The sequence below is a fragment of the Pteropus alecto genome, unplaced genomic scaffold, assembly GCF_000325575.1.
Source record: "Pteropus alecto unplaced genomic scaffold, ASM32557v1 scaffold72, whole genome shotgun sequence".
In the NCBI taxonomy this organism is placed as follows: domain Eukaryota; kingdom Metazoa; phylum Chordata; class Mammalia; order Chiroptera; family Pteropodidae; genus Pteropus; species Pteropus alecto.
In genome coordinates this window covers 5,208,554-5,229,367 of record NW_006436811.1, presented here as the reverse complement: position 1 = coordinate 5,229,367, position 20,814 = coordinate 5,208,554, and the positions used below count along the sequence as shown (strand labels likewise).

At 31.9% G+C, this 20,814-nt stretch overlaps 1 pseudogene; it reads right to left on the bottom strand.

The window, feature by feature from the left end:
• Positions 1-244: 244 nt before the first annotated feature.
• Positions 245-363, bottom strand: LOC112481508 (annotated as a pseudogene).
• Between the last annotated feature and the right edge of the window lie 20,451 nt (positions 364-20,814).

Genomic DNA, 20,814 nt, shown 5'->3' with positions numbered 1-20,814 from the left:
ACTAAATCGTTCCAATGCCACAGGAATTCCTCATGTTTCCCTTACAACCACCTTGATTTTGCCCTCCTCCACTCTCCCTTTTTTAATTTCTAGGAATACTTATTTATGATAAAAAATTCTCAACTTGATATAGTGCATCTAAAAAAAAATATAGCTAATATTATGCTTAACAGTGAAAAATTGAATCATTTCCTCCTCAGGTTAGGGGCGAGACCAGGATGCCTGCTCTCACTACTTATTTTTACGCCTACAGCACCTGGTCTTCCTAAGTGGTCTCCTATCCAAGTACTAACCAAGCCCAACCTTGCTTAGCTTCCGAGATCAGATGAGATCGGACACGTTCAAGGTGGCATGGCCATAGATTTCACCTCTTTTATTTAACGTAGTATAGAAGCCAGTCACTACAATAAGGCAAGGAAAATAAATAAAATTTATCCATAGGAAAGGAATAAATAAACCTATCCCTATTTGATTGTCTACACAAAATACCCTACAGATAATGAGTTCAGCAAAGTTGCAAGATGCAAGATTATCACATAAAAATATAAATTACATTTCTATATACTAACAATATGAGAAACAAAAATGAAAAACAATACTATTTAGGTTCACTAGAAGAAAATTAAATATTTAATCAGGTATTTAACAGAATATGTACAAAATTTATATGTAAAATATTATAAACTGCTGATAATAGGAATTAAAGAACACCTAACTAAATGGAGAAACATCCTGTGTTCAGGGGTTGGAAGTCTCAACAGAGAGAATATGTCAGTTTTTCCCCAAATTGATCAATAGGTTTAAAGCAATTCCTATCAAAATGCTAGCAAGTTTTTTTGTAAACGTAAACAAAGCTTATTCTAGTATTTATATGGAACAACTTCAATTTTAACAGTTGAGCAATCTTATAAAAAAGTATTGCAACTGATAAGAACTAATGAAGTCAGCAAATACTAATTCTCTTCATGTCCTCTTATAACATGGTCACTGTTTTGTCTTCTCTCATTATCAAATTTTGCTGTTTTATAGTATGAAACGGGTACATTTTACCTGTTATAGTTATCACAGTTTACTGTTTATTGAACAACATGGAGATAATTTCATCTGCAATAGTTATCTCAGTAAGTCATCAACAAAAATCACTTGTGTGAGAATTTTATGGGATATCCAGTTTTATGTTACAAATTTAGATCGCTTATGAAAACCTTTACTAGAATTACAAGGACATGTGAATGGGCTAGTGGAAACAATCATGTTATCTATTCATACCATGTTAAAATTTTTACAGTTATGTATTTTAAAGAGAAGTACATTTTTAAAAAAACCTGTAGTTAAAGGCTGTTGTACTCTTTAAAATTGCATTTTTAATGTGTTTTAGAGCTAAAGAAGCATCAGATCTATGAAAAATTTAGATGAACTGGAATAGAGTTTATATTTTATATATGTCAGGAAGCACATGTAATAAAAATGGTCAGTTCTTGGAATGCTACACAGGAGTGTTACAGTGAATTAGTTATATTTAGAAATTATTTACAATAGTGTCATGCTCATGTAAGTACTTATTATGTTGATAAAAATAAATATAGTAAAAGCAGTAAGCTGAATAAGTCAATTGAAGTGGATTCAAATTGTTACTTTACCACTTATTAGTTATATATCTTTGGAAAAGTTACTTAAAACTCTTTATTTTATCATCTGTAAATTGAGAACAATAATATCTAAGGAGTTCCATAGGGAATAAATTATATGATATTTTAAATACTTAGTACAGTGCTAGGTGCATAATATATGCTTATTAACCTTTAGATATTAGGATAATATGTGTTGTAGCAATATGTATTTATATGTAATTATTTATTTAGTCATTTATTCACTTAGCATTGAATTATAGAGTTATACTCCTGGATTGAGCTATTGAATCCACAGGTAGGATCAGGTGTAAATTAAACAATGGCTTTTTATAATTTATGTGGGCCTCAAAGCCAAGTGACTACACAATGAGAGACGGTTGTTACAAAGCTTTCTCAAGAATGATTTTAGTAGAAAGAGCATTAGACTAAGATTCATGAAACATGAGTTCTTAACCTCAACCTAACTGTGTGTGAGTGTCCCTGTCATAAGTCACTTCATCATTCTGGATCTCAGTTTCAACATCTGAAAAAACCATGGGAATCGATACCAGTTTTATCTCTTCCATGGGTGTGGAGATGGCCAAATTAGAACATTAATGCATTCCTGTGAATTTCAAATGTCACAAAGCACAATATTATGAGAAGAAAGCCATGCTGAGAAGTTATATGAATAACAGCCAACATATCAAAAACTGAACCTCCTCTCTGGTAGGAAGTGTAGCTAGTCGTGCATCTGGTGGCCAGATGAGGCATTAAGAATGTTGAAGACAAAGTATCAAACCATTTTTTGGTTTTAAAAAATCAGAAAGATCGGAGACAGTATAACTGGTAAAGACTGCTGATAAGATTGTTATGAACCAAATAGTAATTTGTATGAGAAAATATAGTCACTAAGATAAAAAGTCGAGGTCCCTCTGGTGGTGATATCTAAAAAATCATTCGGTTTAGCCGAATGTAGGCATTTGCAGGTGCCAAAATACTTGTCTTTTCAAAGTGAAATAGAAAAATCCAGATGTTGATTTTGATAGAGAAAGAGACAGCAAGAGAGAAGATAGTTACATATTTACATATATATATATATAAAATTTTTTTACACAAACGATAACATACAATTTTTTCCTGTAAAATTACTGTATCATAAAGGACTCTGATGACAATCAATTACAAAGCAGGTATTCAAAGTGTTGATGGAAAATACATATTCGACATGCTACTGTAACATAATCCCACTCATTTTCAGAAGACAACTTTTGAAAACAGGGTCAGAGGGTATGATAACATTTCCAGTGAATAATCCAATGTTAGCGTTCATGTGTGTACATTTATGTAGTAATTATTAAATGTTGTTCAACTGCCTATGTATTTTAAAAATATTATTATTGCTATATACTTAACCTTTAAAAATCTATAATTCCCAATATTCACATACAAATAGCAATTAGAAAAATGGAAACTAAAGCAAAATCAATAGAAGAGAGGAAAAAGGAACCCATATTCCCGTTTTCAAAGCATTATCCTGCTAGCAGTTTTGGGAGATGGTTACTCTCGTACAGTAATGATAGGAGGGTAAATTGTATCCTTTGGAAACTCAATGTGTATAAAGATCCAACTCTGATATTGTTTGAAAATAACACAATAATTTATGCACATCATTAAATAAAAATTTTAGAAGTATCAAAATCTCGACGTATGAAATCTTAAATATTAACATTACTGCTCAGGTTTGAGACAAGTGATTTACTTCTGTTGAACACTTTGTGAGATTTCAGCTAACATATACACAGTATTTAGGGTTTTGTGTTTTTATGTGAGGATAGTACAATGCAGTATAGCTCAAAAATGACATATTTTGGACATTATATTTATTTCTTAGACTTGTATGACATCATATCCTGCATAAATTAGTGAATACTGTGATATCCTGTTAATTGTCACGAAGGGTACAAATAACCTGAAAGCAAGCAAAAATTGACAAAACCTGGAATGAGCATGCAAAAAGCAAAACATCCAATAATACATATACTTTGCCATCTGCCTAGTTGTCCAAAACTTTGCCCTCAAGGAAATTGCCAGAACGTACTTTGAAAGAGTTTATGTATGTTGATTATAGTTATTCAGAATCAAAAGCTTGGAAGAGGAGCTTTCACTTTATAGGCTATGATGATTCTCAGCTCAAATAGTAAAATTTTTAATAAGTGGTGAAGAGGCATTTGAGGCTGAGTCCCTCATTTTTACGTTGTTCCCCAGGGACTTCTGAAACTATCAGTTGTCTTACCATTTTTTTTTTCAATATGTTCAATGTATAGTTTTGATAGAAGAATATTGATTGAGCTTCCAGTCCATATATATTTTACTAGCTAAGACACCTGAAGATTTATACATCATCAACTCTTTAAGCCTAAACTCATTCATTCATACATTCATTCACAGTCAGGTTTGAAAACATACTATGTACTATGTTCACATTTTCAATGGCCTGGTTATTTTGGAAAACAGTTTCAAAATATTACATTATTCATTTATTTTCAATTAGGAAACACCTGCCATTTCTTAAACTTCCCCAAATTACCCCTTTTGATTTGTGCGAGGCAGCGTGGAACTATTTTCTTTTCCTCTCTCAGCTTTATTGTATTTTTGTTTAAGTCATCAGAGACAATTTTACCTTAGCATCTTATGAGGTCATTTCTAAATGTATTGACATTCTTATCCCTCAGACTTTTTATTAGAATAAAGACATGTTCTGGAAAACCTTAAATGTCTAAGAACATCTAACACAGATTTCACCCGATACTTTTGAGCAAGGATAAATGAGCATTCTAGTGACAAATTTTCTGTTTAATGGTAACTTTTCCTAGAATAACAGCTTCACAGCACAAATGAATGAATTCTTATTTAATCAAATAGTCATCTGAAACTAAGCCTTGTTTTCTTAACTGTATTTCTCTTATGCACTGAAATAAAATGCAGAAAAATAAAATATAAAGCAAAATTTAACCAACAAACTATTTCATGTTGAAGATATGTCTAATAAAACATGGCCTATGGAGCAAGCTCTGCCCACTCCAGCTCTTAGGATCGTGTCATATCAAAGATGGTCTCTCTATTTTTAAAACTCTTAGAAAACAGCCGAGCCAGTTTCTAAAAGATTAAATTCAAGAGTTGAATAACTAACTCTGGTTTATTTGTAGCATTTCCACTAATAGGGTGAAAGAGAAAGGGGGAAGAAGGTGATACTCTGCAATAAATAGGAAGGCAATTCGTACTATAAGAGTAAATGATAGAAACTGCAACTAAGTTCTTGCTTAAGTGAAGTGAGTACATTTTAATGTAGTTTTCTCCTTATAGACGATCAACCTAAAATATAAGATCTTTTTGATAGATGTGAGATTCTCTTGTTCATGTTGATGACATGGGCGGGGTTCTTAAGCTTCAAATAAAGGTGCCAGTCAATGTCAGGAACAAGGAAAGCTGGTCAGTTAGAAGCTTCCTCTGCCACATTCTCTTTGTCTCTTTTAAACCTAAAAGAACCCAAGCTTTCAGTTATGCAATCTATAAGTGGAGATAACACCTCACTTTCTTTCACCAGTTATATTCACTTATTCAGTGAATATTTAAATGTGCTATTTTTTCTGGACAATTTTTCATAGGTCTTATGTATTTCTACATAAGAAGCAGAGTATTGACTGCTCTTTATATGAGACTATCTTTATAAAGATATTTGTATAATAAACATCTTTGTATGATAGAGGTAGGGTCTTCCTTCAAAGCAAAACTTACAGTCCAGTGTAATAAACACAGTACCTCTCTTCGAGACAAAGGACACTTATGTTTATGGCCTATTTATAAAGACTTTCATCTCTTAAACTCAAATCTCCTGTTCTGCAGTGCAACTCACAGTGTGCAGACATCCATCTGGTCATTCATGTTGCTTCTGTGGACCTTGGGAGCAAGAGTAATGACCCGAATGAGCTGACTTCATGCTACTTTCTCTGAGCCATGAGTCTCCTCTTACCCCAGAGATATGTGCCTTATGCCAGTATCCAAGAATATGTGGCAGGCTAACTTGTAAGTAAAGTAATATAAGTAAGCAGCTTGTGAATAGGTTACTATGTCAAACCCTTCGCATTGATAAATATGGGCCAGAAACCCAAGTTGATACCAGAGTGAAAAAATGAATAAGATAATACTGCCTTTGAGAATCTCAATTATTATAGTTCAAGTTATACTGCAAGTGACTTGTGGATAGAAGTTACGAGGTGGATAGAAGTGACTTGTGGATAGAGTTACAGAAGGAGGTTTGATCTCTCCTGGCTTCCAGAAGGGATTATATATAATGGTAGATGCTGTATTCCATGTATAAGTCTCATTTTTGTAATTAAATACATTTATAGTCTCCTTTTTAAAAAGTATTCTTCCTTTGCAAAATTATTTGTCAAGAATAGATTATGAATTTTTCCGATTGCCCGTTCAAGGTTTATGAAGATAATGATTTTTAAGACAATTATGGTGATAAGCATATCATTATATGAAATATATAATATAAGATACATCCCAATATCACAACATCCTTACATTCATAAAATAAACCCCATTTTGAAATGGTTTACTATACTTTTCTTTTTCCTTTTAATTTTATTCAGATGTAATTGGCATACAGCACTGTAGAAGTTTAAGATGTTCAGGATAATGACTTGATTTAATGTATTGTGAAATAATTACCATGATAAGTGCAGGTAACAGCTATCACCTTATATGGCTCACTATACTTTTAATATGTGTGTTTTCTTTGTGAATATTTTCTACATAAATAGTCATGGGAGTTAGAGGTTATCATTTTTTTTTTTCATTTGAACTTACAAGGTTTTAGCATTGATTTTTTTGCTTATAGTGTTTTACTTTTCTTTTTAAATAATATGTAGCTAGTTAAATATCACTAGATTTATCCATTCTTTAAATTTTTGAGAGACTTGCTCTAGGAAAATATTTATGCTTAGTGCTTTTAATAGGGGCTGGGATGGGGAGGGTTGATCTTCAAAACTTTCTCTTTCTCTCTGTGTCTGTATGTGTGTGTGTGTGTGTGTGTGTGTGTGTGTGTGTGATTTATTTATTCTTCTGTCGAAGCTTTTAATACTTTGATATGCATTTCATATCAAATGAATATGCATATTTGTTTCATTTCCACTAAATCACTATTAATTCTCTGAGTTCTTACATTGTTGCTTTGTGATCTTGCTTTATGAGTGCATTTTTTGAGGGATTTTTGCTTGTTTGTTGCTTTAAATTTGTAATTCATGATTTAAACTTGGTCATAAATTTTGACTCAGTCTGCTCAATTTTTCTTTCTGAGGAAGGTTCTTCATAATAATAATATGTACTATCTTTATTAAATAGGTAATGTATTGTACTATCTTTACTAAATAGGTAATGTATTGGCTCCTTTTTTATTATTCACCAATGAAGGATATAGATTTCTCTGGCTGTTTGCAGTAGTGTTTGGTTTGGTGTCTTGTGGTGTAGTGTGCTGGTGTTTGGTTGTTGGTGGTCGTAGGGTGGTATAGGGCTATACTTCAAATTAGCTGGCTTTCCTTCTGATAGATTTTTTTTTATGTATTTCTTAAATTTTTGCTCTTTCCTAGCCAATGGAGATGTTATTTTCTTATTTAAACATTCTCAGTTTCTCCATTGCAGCAGAGACAGACTGCTTTCTAAAATATGAGTTGTTGGTGATATTTTTTGCTCAGCCCCATGTCATAGATTTTACTTTACACATCCCATTGTTCTCTTCTGTAGTACCCTCCACCTGAGTCTGGGCAGACCCTGCTTTAACCAGCGGAATGAGGCAAAAATAACAATGTGACAAATCCAAGCTGAAGCTTTAGAAGGTCTGGAATCTTCCACCTTTGAGTTCTTATAATCTAGCCTCCATGTCAGAGATCTTGCTAAATGAAGTCTTCATTCTATGGGAAGTTCTGATTGCCACATGAAGAAGGTCAAAGGGGTAAAAAAGTCATGGCGGAATCAGTTGCCAGCCATGTGAATGCAGCCGTTTTGGACCTTCTAGCCATCTCATCTTCTCAGTTGACACCATCTAAAATACAAAATAAGGCAATTCATCTCACATAATCATGAAATATACTGGTGTTGTTTATTTGAGCCACTATGTTTTAGGGTGGCTTCTTACATTATAATAGAGAGCCTACATGATCAGATAGATGAAGGACACTGCTATTGTCACTTCTATTCTTGGCTATTAGACACTTTTGGACGTCAGTAATAAATTTATTTTGTGTTCCATAGCTGCAACTATTAGTTTCTTTCACTATATATTACATATTTTTCTTTTGATAATACTTTGTTGCCATCTCTCCCTGCATGGCATCTTCCTATCCATATTGAATCTCTGCTGATTTTAGCAGCCCTTATGTTTACTTTGGAGCACAGAGATTTTAAAGAAAATAAATTCTTATTTTTACCTACTGTGTTGTTGTAGCTTTTAGATGTTTTTCAAGAGAAGGATGAAATATTACATTTATGATACCATGTTCATACTGAAAATGGAAGTCTGTCAAAACACAGGGCTCTCAAGATTAAGGTTCATTACACATTCTAGATTTTATTTTAGAAGACATTTGTTCTTGTTTATTTTGTGTTGTTGTTGTTTCGCTTTTCTCTGTGATCATCTTTTTTAATTTATTTTTTAATCTGACAGCAACTTATTCTAAATTCATTAACTTAAATTCAAAACCAATTTGAAATTTTGTATAAAATAACAATATGAGATTTTGCTATTTTTTTCCCATTGAGATATCAAAAAAGCCAGTGGGTTGCTTTGTTTCAATCCTATCCTCAGTGATATAACTTTCTCTGCCCTTCTCCCTAAAATTGAATTTTATTTTATATACCTAAGGATAGAGGAGGGTCATGATCAAATTTCTATTTAGGTAACAAATCATTCTGGCATTTTCTTTTTTTGCCAAATTGCCTGCTCCAAGTTAAGAATGAATCTCAGAAGTGTTTTTATTTTATTTTTTTCTTATTGCTATCTCAATGAAAAAGAAGCTCTGAAAATCTTGAAAAATATTTCAGATGCCTTCACAGAAATTTCTAAATGAAGCCAAAAGAGGATATTAACCAGCATTAGATAACAATATAAGAAGACATAAAGGGAAACATGACTAGGCCCTAATACTAAAAGGAAAAATTAGAAGAAAATGTTAAGATACCACTTGATTTCTACCAATTATCAAAATGTAGGATAAAATAACTTATTAAGATTGTAATTTCTCCCATTATTCTAGCAGGGAAATGAATTATAGCACATGTATTAACCTGACATGTATACCCTTTACAAAACTGCTTAGTTTCTTTGTCTTCTCATCAACTTCATGTGTAATAATGAGTAGTATAACCATGATAAACAACATTATAAACATTTATTTAGAACTAAATATTTGGTAGACAGTTTTGAGTAACTAAGGATAAAAAAGATCATTAAACTCATTCATCAAAGTGCTTTATTCGATGCTCACAAAAATTCTGCAGTTGACAGGACAGCCACAGCATTCACATCGAAAGTAACAGAGACCTGTAGAATAATGTGGAAGAGACCACATGTTCAATAAATTGAGGAGCTTCCTTGTCCTTGATAATGAGTCTTATTATAAAATCTAGCTTTAGCATATATTCATAAAATTAATCAGAAAATAATATACACATTTAACTATCTTTAAATTTTTGACAGAGAGCCCTGGAGGCAGATACATTGAGAAGGAGCAACTATATTTTTAAAATGAAGAGAATAAATCACAATGGCAAAAGATGAATAAACAAATATGCAGCCATTTTGGACCAATATTGTCTGGGTTTCTATCCCATTATTTTAGTTTACTTTCACCAGCTATACAGTTTTATCGACATACATGGTAAGATGATTTTGAGTGGAAAGTATGATAGTTAGAAATCTAACTATACATCATTTTAATTACATGAACTGTTCCTTATGTAGCAAACCTCAGTGTACCCCAATTACATCTTATCACATGCCTGACTGAGCACAGACCTTATAGAATTTACCAAAATAATCACTTGACCTATTTAGTGTGCCATTCAGCAGACCACAAAGGATGAAATGCTTTCCTGTCTAAAGCCATAGTAAAAGACTAGACAACTCTGAAAGAACATAGTTTTATTATATAATATTTCTGATTGCCTTCTTCCAGAATAAAGAATCCATGCCGGGAGAAATACACACTTATAGTAATAAGTGATTAAGTATATTACCATGATATGTGTTGAAATCTAGAATAAGCACATTAAACACTATTAAGAGAATGAAATCAAAGATATTAAAACACCAAGTCCAGCAGAACTGAAGGAAAGATGAGGGAAAGGGGGTTATTTCTTCCAACTCTGAGATCATGATACCTGTAAGACAGAATATCCACAGATGCATATGGAAAAAAGATTGAGATACTTATATCTCTTCACACTCTTAGAGAGTGTTTTTTTTTTTTAAAAAAAACAACAAATCAAATTACATTGTCATTATAAAATCAGAGATGTATCTAATTTCCCAAGGATGATGAGAGATATAATGGAAGTGATGGAAAGACTACATAAAATATACACTCATAGGTCAATTCATTTGAGTTTGGAATATTGGAAAATACACAAAATTTTAATTCTATTAGTGTAAATAAGACAGATTTCATCACTTCTCTAGTAACATTTATTCTTGATTTAAAAAAAAAAGTTTTTAAACAAATCTCAAAAACTCTTTACCTCACTCCAGCTGTTAGGTGACTAGAGAACCAGAAATGCAGATATTTGTTTGTACACACTAGCACAATCGCGTGCTAGCTTTATTTGTATGCATTCTTATAATAAGATAGTCCTAATGTATTTTACCTGATAAATTTTTATACAGATCTTACAGCAAATTTTTCGATCACATGTTGGAACATTTGTGCACAAAAAATTCCCATCTTTATGTTTGAAATTTATAGGAACACAATTAAAATGAGAGGGGTCCAAAGGTATCAAGATAATTACATTTTTCTAATCTTACTAAACAAGATAAATTACCTGCAGGCCCTCTTATAAAAGATGAAATCTTCATAATAAGTGAATTAATCAAGCAGCAGCTTGCTACTGCACTTGCATTTATAACAGAAATGATTCAAAGACTTATTTTATGGGGAAATTAATGGAAACAGGCTTTTCATTCTTCTGCACCAATTGAAAACCTCAGCAACCAGCTGCCCACTTGTCAAGAAAACAGAAAGAAGCTGGAAACAAAGATAAATAAAAACACCTTTTTCCTGGCACTTTTGAAGAGAAAAAGGAGCTCTCATTTACAGCAGCCATCTGTTTGTTATTTAATATGGGTGAATTACATGCTGTAATGAGTTTGTTTCTGCATCACTCAGTGCAATGGAACACAAGTTCACTCTCATAATGTGCAGCAGTTTTTAAAAGCTAATCATTTAATTGGACACAATCGTCAATGACAAATGGAGATGTAAAAACTCAGCCAGCTGTAGAGTGAATATGTAATCATTGTGAAATCATATTATTTTACACGCTTGAAGACTTCTTAATCGTATCTGATGTTGGTCATCACAACAGACTGAAGAATTGAAGAAACATGGTGAAAAACAGCTTTCCAAAATGGCTTTATATAATTGGCCCACGTTAACACTGGTGTTAGAACCACCATTTGACTTAGGTACAGAAAATCTGTCTAAAGTGTTTATTACTGTCCTAATTTCAGTTTTGATTTTCATGTGTATTTTTTTTTTCAAATATGCCATGATTTAGATGACAAGAGTTATTGTTTAGGAGCAACTTGAGTGTTTTTTTTTTTTTTTTTTTTTAATCAGCTTCAGTAGAGGCATCCACTGATTTGTTACTTTTGCACATGACATTGCATGCAGATAAACATGAAGACCTGGGAGACTGTGTGCCAGCAATTTTTTTTAATCACACACACGCACACACACGCACACACACACACACAAGCTGCACTTCAGGAAACCAAACGTAAGTACCTACACCTGCTTGCATTATAGTCAGAATTTACACAATGCCGCCATAGTCTTTTACAGAAGAATAAAAATCTCCATTACAAAGAATTTTCCCTTTGGATTTTCCACAAAACACTGAGCTTATTAGCAAATTTCCACAATGAATGTCATTTTTCAAGTTTTAGGCATCGCAAAAAAAAAAAATAATAATCAATTTTTTAACTAGAGTATGTACTTAATTATGCAATTTGTGGATGTTTTATATGTTGTGTTATTGTGGGCAACACTGAACAAAATATGTTTTTAACTTTATTGTCATTCAGTAAAAAGTTCTCATGACTGAAAAAATGCATTGGGCATATCAATGTATATAATCAGTTCGGATTGCTTATCTACTGAGCTCTCCTATGCTCTACTTAATCTTAGGCTTTTAAACATATTTCAGAAAGGGAGGTAAGAGGTAGCCCCTTTTCAGAAATCCCTTGCTATCCTATCTCCTCTACAGAAATATTTAAACTATTATCATTCAATTCCAATAAAACACAAAAGAATTCATGTTTTTATAACTATCTCAAAACATTACCTTTCATTTATTATATAATATTCTTCACTCTAGGTATGCTTATAATTGTATACGTTCTCTTTTTATATTCAAAATCAAGGTTTGTTTTCTGGTTATGTAAGCCTTTAAAGAACATATGCCATACTTTGATTTGGTTTCTCTTTATAGCTCTTAGCAACCTTTTAACATGGTGACCTCTTAATAAATAGTGTTTAAATGAACTTGTAGTTTGTTAAAGAGAGCAAGCAAGCTTTTAATTCTCTTGAAGAATTAACACGAGAAAAGGGTATGTTTTAATTTTTTCTTTAAATGTCACCTTATTATTTATAAATATATAGAAATTCTCTTGACATAAAAATAAAGAAATACAATACTAAAAATGTAAGTCCACAACTAGAAAAGAAATTACATAAACAAAAAGAAACACAGATGTTTAAAGACAGCATAAAAGCAACTTGAACATCCTGGAATAATCACCCAGGAAATAAAGACAGATGCACTGTAAATTAAGAAAACAGCCTAAATATGCAGTGCAAGTATGATCTGGGAAAATAAACAAAAAACAAAAAACAAACAAAACAAAACAAAAAAAACCTGTCATATTCTTTTCTAACGAATGATTAACAGGAAAACTGAAGATGTGAAATATACTGTTTATGAAGAAACCAGAATTTAGCCTTAAACATAAATTCATACAAGTGCAGTTAGCTAGATAATTACTCTTGGGTGAACCTTATCTAATCACAATTTTGAAGTTCCTCCATTCATTTGGACAAACCTATTCTGATGTGAAGAAATTATGATACACCAGAGAGAAACTCCTTGAAACAGAGACCCATGGACTTGGACATCACTTAGTATGGTGACATGCCGAAATGCAAATTACCCACAGGAGACAATGCCTCATTTTTCACTTTGCCTTGATTTACTTTCAGGACTACTACTAGCAATAGATATCAAAGAAGAATCCCAAGGGAAATAGTAATTTAAAAAGGAGAAATGCCAGTTGATTCTCAAACACCTCTGCATGGAGGAGAGTAAAAGGAATGTTCTAGGATTTATACTCTAGAAAGATACATGTGATCTTAAGACACCCAGGACTGAAAAACTTTCAATAGCTCACCATTGCCATGCAAGTTTCTTTCATTTGTAAAGACCTTTCATAATAAAACCCTTTCATACATCTCAAATTGCATGTTGACTGCTCTGTACAATAATTTACTTCAGCTAAACTGGAATAGGAAGACATTATGCACATTTGTGATTCCAAGATCATACAAGATTGTCTTCCTTTTTCAAAACATTGGATTCTATCTCCAAAGCTAGGTTCGTATATCATCTCCTGTGTTGTGATCTTCGTCATAGTCTCAGCTCATGGTAATTTTGCTCTACCCTAAATTTATTTTTCTTTTTCTTTCTTTCTTTTTTTTTTTTTTATGGAGAGAACATTGGTTAATAACATTATATAAATTTCAGGTGTACACCATTATAATTTGATATTTGTATGCTCTATTGTGTCCTCACCACCAAGTCTAATTTCCCTCTGTTACCATATATTTGATCCTCTTCAAGTGTTTTGCCCTCCCCTACTCCACTTCCTCTCTGGTGACCACCATTTTATTGTCTGTATCTGTGAGCTTGCTTTTGTTTTGTTTTGTTAGTTCTTTGTTATTTTTTTTGTTTTGTTTTGTATTCAACATAGTGAAATCATATAGTTTTTGACTTTTCACATCCGACTTATTTCACTTAGCATAATACCCTTAAGATCCAGACACTTTGTCACAGATGGCAACATTTCATCCATTTATGGCTGAGTAGTGTTCCATTGTGTGTGTGTGTGTGTGTGTGTGTGTGTGTGTGTGTGTGTGTGTGCATGTGTGTATGTACACACACACAACATCTATTCGTTCATCTACCTATGGACACATAGATTGTTTTCATATCTTGACTACTGTAAATATTGTTGCAGCAAACATAGGGGTTCATATATCTCTTCAAATTAGCGTTTTCATATTCTTCAGATAAATAACCAGAAGAGGAATTGCTGGATCGTGTGATAGTTCTATTTTTGTTTTTTCAAAGAAACGCCTTACTGCTTTGCATATGTATGTGTATGATGATTTCTTTTTCTCCACATCCTCTTCAAAACTTATTTCTTGTCTTTTTGATAATAGCCATTCTAACAGGTATAAGGTGATATCTCATTGTGGTACTGATATGCATTGCCCTAATAATCAGTGATGTTGTATATCTTTTCATATATCCGTCTATCTTAAATTTCTAAAGGACTTGCTGTCTACAAAATTTTTATGGAGTTATTGAATTTTTATGGGCATATTTCATTCTGCCTATGCTTTGCATATGGAAAATATTCAATTAATGTTTGATTAGATGGTTTTTGAAAAATTTTGGAGGACAAAGTTAAATGCTATTTAACACAATCATGTAAATATGTTCACTCACTGATATTAAAAGTGCTGATTAAAGTATATCTAATGATCATCTCAAATCTCATCTTTTTCAAAAGTTCATGGATCTTTTCAAAGTTAGTTTCCCTATTGTACTCCCACTGTAAACACATAGTATTTATCATATTATAATATAGTTCTTTATCTAACAGAGTTCAGAGTTTGTCTTATTTATTTTTGAATTTTAAAAGTCTTCCTCAGTGCCTAGCATATAACAGTAATTAAGTAATTGTTCATTTATCTAAATCCCCTAAAGTCATTAAGTAATTATTTTTTTTAAATTTTTAGCATATTATATAGTCTAGTATATAGCAGATACTCAATAACATTTGTTAATTAAATGTTGAATAACTAGTTAGACAGATGATGGATGATGTATGGATACTATAAAGATACAGCAGAGACACTAAACATTTAATACTTAAATATTACCTTTAATATTTAAGCAGAATTTTAATATTTACATAGAATTTTAAATCTTGAAAACTAAAGGAAATCTACTCAAAACAACTGATTTTACTCATAAGGAAACTGAGGCCAAATTGCTAAGATCAATTGTTGAAAAATCATCCAGCTAACTAATTCTGATTTCCAAGCAACGTGGTTTACATCATATGATCTTGAGACTTTAATTTTATAGGTCTCATCAGTTGTATACTTTTATCATAGTTGAGGAACTTAAAACAAGAAAAAGGGTTTTGTCCAAAGTTCCTTTCTAAAATAAAAAAGTCAACATAGACAAATTTTTTTTTAGCAAGATAATAAATATATATGTACCTTTGTAATAATTGGCGTTCTCAAAATAAAAACATGCAGATTAAAATTTTGGCAAAATCTATGAAATGATTATAATAATCAGGTACAGTATTGTAACTAATTGGTGACATTCTTTTCTATTGAAAAATGCAAATGCAAATGTAAATTCATATATATCTAGAAGTCATCTATGTAAAGTAAGTAAAAGCTTAAGGCAGCTTCCTTTTTTAAACATTTATCAAATGGATATACTTTATTTTCTGTACTGTGGAAATAATCAGGAGTCTATTTTAATTGCTCGCCAATGGACAAATTTATGTAAAATAATTATTACCCTAAATTTATAATCATTAAATAATAAAAAAGAGATAAAAAAAGATTTATGTGGAAAACATTTTGTAAAAAATTAAAGTTAATATCACAAGAGGCATTAAACACAAGTACCAAAAACTATAAGTAATTAAAATTGTTCCACTATGACTAAATTTTTAAAAAATATATACTCTTCAATTGTGGATTTTATTTCTCTTATATTTTTCTATGGTGTAATTATGATGGTGGCTTTCCCAACCTCTTCTATATCATGACGCACAAGAGAGAAAACATTTTTACGGAACATTGACACAGTTAGATACGAACACTGATCATGGCACTCTAGGAGCTCAAGCGTTGTGTTATAGCAGCAGCACTGTTAGGCATTTGAAGAACATCAATAAGTCCTGCATCAGAAAACTTTGGAGTTATTTAGGAGAAACTATGGATATTTACTAATATTTGTAATGAAGATAAAATTATCATGACTTCCTTCTCTTTCTGGAAAACTGAAAAAAACAGTGCCACCAATTATACATGTTCCATCATATTGCCTAAAGAAATAAAATGCATTTATATGAAGATTATTATAAATTTGGACACATGGTAATGACTAATATTTTTTAATGAAGTATAGGTAGGCACATCTCTTTTAAGTATCAGAGATTATTTTTATTCCAGTATATTGATATTAAAAAACAGTACTGATTTTGAATCTTGGGCTTTTAAATGACACATAAGGAAGTTAAAGAATTATGGATTTTCAAAAGAGAATTTTATCCTAAGCTATGAGACAAGGAAAGATCTCTACAGATAGAAGTCTTTTAAGATTTGTTTGTTCCTCTATAAGCATGCCTTTCTTTCCAAGGTATCCTGTGAAAGTGTTGCCTAAGGATGTGCTAATCATCATCACTGTGAAGGAAAAAAACTTGGAAAAAAAACAAAAAAACAAAAAAAAACCAAACATTTGCAAGGATTTCCTAAAGCATAAAGATGACTTTAGGAGAGAAAGAATGAGGTAGAGTATTTTCTTTTTATTTACTTCAAGCCCCTGTATGGAACAAAGTATAACATCTGTGGAAAAGCCCTACTTCAACTTATTTATGTATTTTATTCCACACATCAGACAGTAATGTATAATTATTGAATATCTTTCTTGAAAAAAATATGTTTTCCTCCATTGCCAAAGTGAAAATGTTCAGTTTATTCCTCTTCAAATTTATATTTTATATAACTATAATGAGCAAAAATAATATTTCCAATAGATGTATAGTTTCTTTTCATCTGTGCAATTCATTGCATTATAAATGAAGTTCCAACAATTTCACTCCATTTAGCAGTCTCTTGTTTAACGTTTATAAAGAAATTTACATCTGTCAATCAATAGGCTGGACATCTATGGAAAGTAAGGTAATTGACCATAGTTTGCACCTAAATTCAGGCAACCCCAGGGTAATAAGGATATTGTTCAGAGGGTAAATTATTTCCTTTACCTGAGGAATTATAAAATAATTCATCATAATGTCCACATATTTTTCTTACCGATATTGTAACCCATCCATTTAACTGTCATGGAAGTTCCTGCATCTTTGCTCCTAAAATAAGTGACTAGGAAAAAACTGGACAACTGCAATATCTGAATTAAAACAAAAGAGGAAGCAAGACTAAGTGTAATGCATTTGCTGCAGACAACAAATGTTAAATCACTTTAGAACTACACTGTTAAACTGACATAATGCATGTTTTCCTAAATGCCATTTTTCAGATGATATTTTTTTTCTTTTTCTACATTGTTCTGAACTCTGGAAAAGACTTGTCACCTCCAACTGAAGTATGTAAAGAAGGATCTTTACTACTACTATAACAAAATTACTGTTTTCTTATAAAATTACATAACAGATGGGTAAATTACTATATAGTTTTTTATCTCATCTCTCTAGTTCTTTCTAATTTATTATCTCTTTCTAAGATTCAGGATTAATACTGACAATTATTTTATGTTTCTCAAATTATATGGAGAATACAACAATAAGAAATAAAATATAAACTTTATATGTTTTATAGTAAGTGTAATTTTCTCTTTCTATACCCAATGAATAATTTATTTTCTCAAATTATCTCTGAAAAAAGTGACTAATATATTAAGAAAGAATTGTGCCAGCTATTGAATGACAGAGATTTAAATTCTCCAAAACTGAAAATTAAAAAAATAATAATTGATGCTTAGAGAGAGATTGTTATAAATAAAATAATTTTTCTACAAATAAAAACAGAGTAAATCCATGTGAGGGTGGGAGATCCAAACTTGACGATTTGAAATATGTGACCTTGGGCAAGTCATTTTCATATATAAAAAGGTGGCAACACTATTTGTTTTATGACATTATTGTGAGGATTAAACACAAGGATATTTATAAAGCATTTAAGCACTTAGTAGTTTGTAGTCTAAACCTTTGGAATGAGTACAGTTCGACGGCTAAGAACATAAGCTCAAACTTGGGGTCATATCTGAGAGATATTATATGCTACAGGATTTTTGTGAATATCAAATACACCAGCATTTATAAAACACAGAATATATGTTAAATGTTCAATCTATCCTTGTATCAAAAGGTGAAGATAAAAGTAATCAAATGATATCTTTTGACGTTAAGAGATGTAAGTTTTCATGGTTTATTGCAAGTTTCATTATTTAAACTTGCATCTTACTGTTTACTCATTTTCTGCTTACATTTTAAATCACAAAAATAGTGAAATCTAGACTGTGTTACTTTACTAGATTATAGTTACAGACAGAAACTCAGTCTGATTGAGACAATTTCCCTATGAACTGCCAGGATATTTTCTGAAACATAGTAAGGACCAAACTATGATTTCAAAATGGACGAATGAATAAATCCCTTTAATTACTAGCAATATTACTTGTTATAATTTATTTATTCTTCTATTCAGTCATTAATGAATAATCTAATTGACTATCTACTGTGTACTTTGTTGGAAATGGGGAACCATCAAAGATGGATGGTTTAATCCCTTTGCCTAAGAAACATACTTTCTAGTGGTGAGACAGAGCTGAAAACACACATACACACAGACATACACACTTACACAGTGGGTGGACTACTGAGATACTATGGAAGACTAACAGAGATACTATGGAAGATGTTGGAAGAGTATCTAGATAGGGAAGATGGGAGATTGGTTGCATAAACTATTCGGAGGAGCTGCCATTTTATTTGATATTGAAAAAAAAAAAAAAGTAATTATCTAAGTAAAGAGTTGTGGAGAAGAAAGACTTCCAGGCACAGAGAGTAGCATGTTCTTAGTCAGTGATATTTGGGAGAGCTTGACTAAAAGTGGTTCCGCGTGGCTAGTTTATTAGTAGTGGTGCAAGCTTTAAAGCACCTTGTAAGCCATGTAATAGCCATTATTTAGTCTCTTAATTCAAGTTAATAGAGAGTGTCTTAGTCCATTTGGGCTGCTATAACAAAATACAGAGACTGGTTGGCTTATAAGCAATAAATGTCTATTTCTCACAGTTCTGGAGACTAGGAAGTCCGGGATCGTGATGCCAGCTGACTGAGTGTGTTGTAAGGACCCACTTCCTCATGGGCAGTGCCTTTTTGCTGTATTCTCAGGGCAGAGATTTCATTGGGGTCTCTTTTATAAGGTCCCTAATCACACTCACATGGGCTCTGCCCTTCTGTCCTAATCACCTCCCAAAAGCTCCACCTCCTAATACCATTACCTTGGGGCTTACAATATCAGTTTGGCAGGGACACAAACATTCAGTCTATAGCTGATGTAAGGTTTTAAGTAAAGGAGAAATTTTTTTTTGGATTACCAATAATTGCACCATGCACATGGGGGGCGGGAACCTTAATGTATACTCTTATTAGTAATAATGGAAACCTTGTAGAAATTAATCAAAGAAGAAAATATGTAATACAAAGTGAGTAACTAGACATGACATTCTTCTGTTCATTATCATAATAAAGTGTCCCTCAACTACCATTGTTTTCAGTGGTCTCTAATCAAAACAAAACAGCCAATGAAACAGAAGGGACATTATTTCAATTGTATTTGGCTACATGAAGATTATCTTATGTTCTGTGATCAAAATTCTCTTTCTTTTATGTATGATTTATTGTGTGTCAATATCCTGTATTGCTGTAGTACATTATGTCACATTGCAGAGAAGAAAATCATAAAAAAGACGAGTCCCATAACTTGTAATGAGGCAGAGTAGATGTTGTTTTGAGATCTTACTTTATTTAGCTGCTGTTTTTATTAAATACTAGAATTCCAATTAGATCAACTTCTTCATTATCTGTAGCAGTACATAAACATTTCTAAGAACAGTGGCTGGATGAGGACACATGATAAGATTAGGCTGTATCTCACTCTGAGAACTGCAATGCAGAGTTTTGTTATTTGATAAAAAATTGTAATGACCTCTTTTATTTTCACCCGTCCATTCTAAATGTTTATGACATTATCTTGATCCTGGTGAAACTAATGAAATATAGTACAAATAACATTTTGTGCTGGATTATTTGACTGAGAGTGATGAAATATTAATTGTTAGCCAACGCTTATAAGTAGACCTGAAGTAGTGGATTGAGGGTAATTGGGAATCATCAATGTCTCTTAGTTTAGTGTCTTCTTGGATCTACCAATCGGTGTCATTATAAAATTTATCATCCGAACCAAGAAACTTGTGAAGAAAAAGGGGGTGCAATTAATAACTATGCCAATGCAAAAAGTTTAAATTGAGACTGTCACAGGCAAACTGGAGTGTATGGTTACCCTACCGATAGTATGTGTTTTCATATTATTATCTTCCTTTAATATCCAAAGATTGACATAAGAAAGGATTTTACTGAGGAGAAAGTTGTCTGTGGAATTTTAAACAGTCATTGGAACATGTAAAACTATCCAGTCATCACCAGAGACAAACGATTCTAAAGCTTAATGTTTGAAAAACTCCTATTTTTTTCAGTTTTATCCATATCAACATCGATAAAATTTGATCTCTTCCTTAGAAATAATTGTTTTCT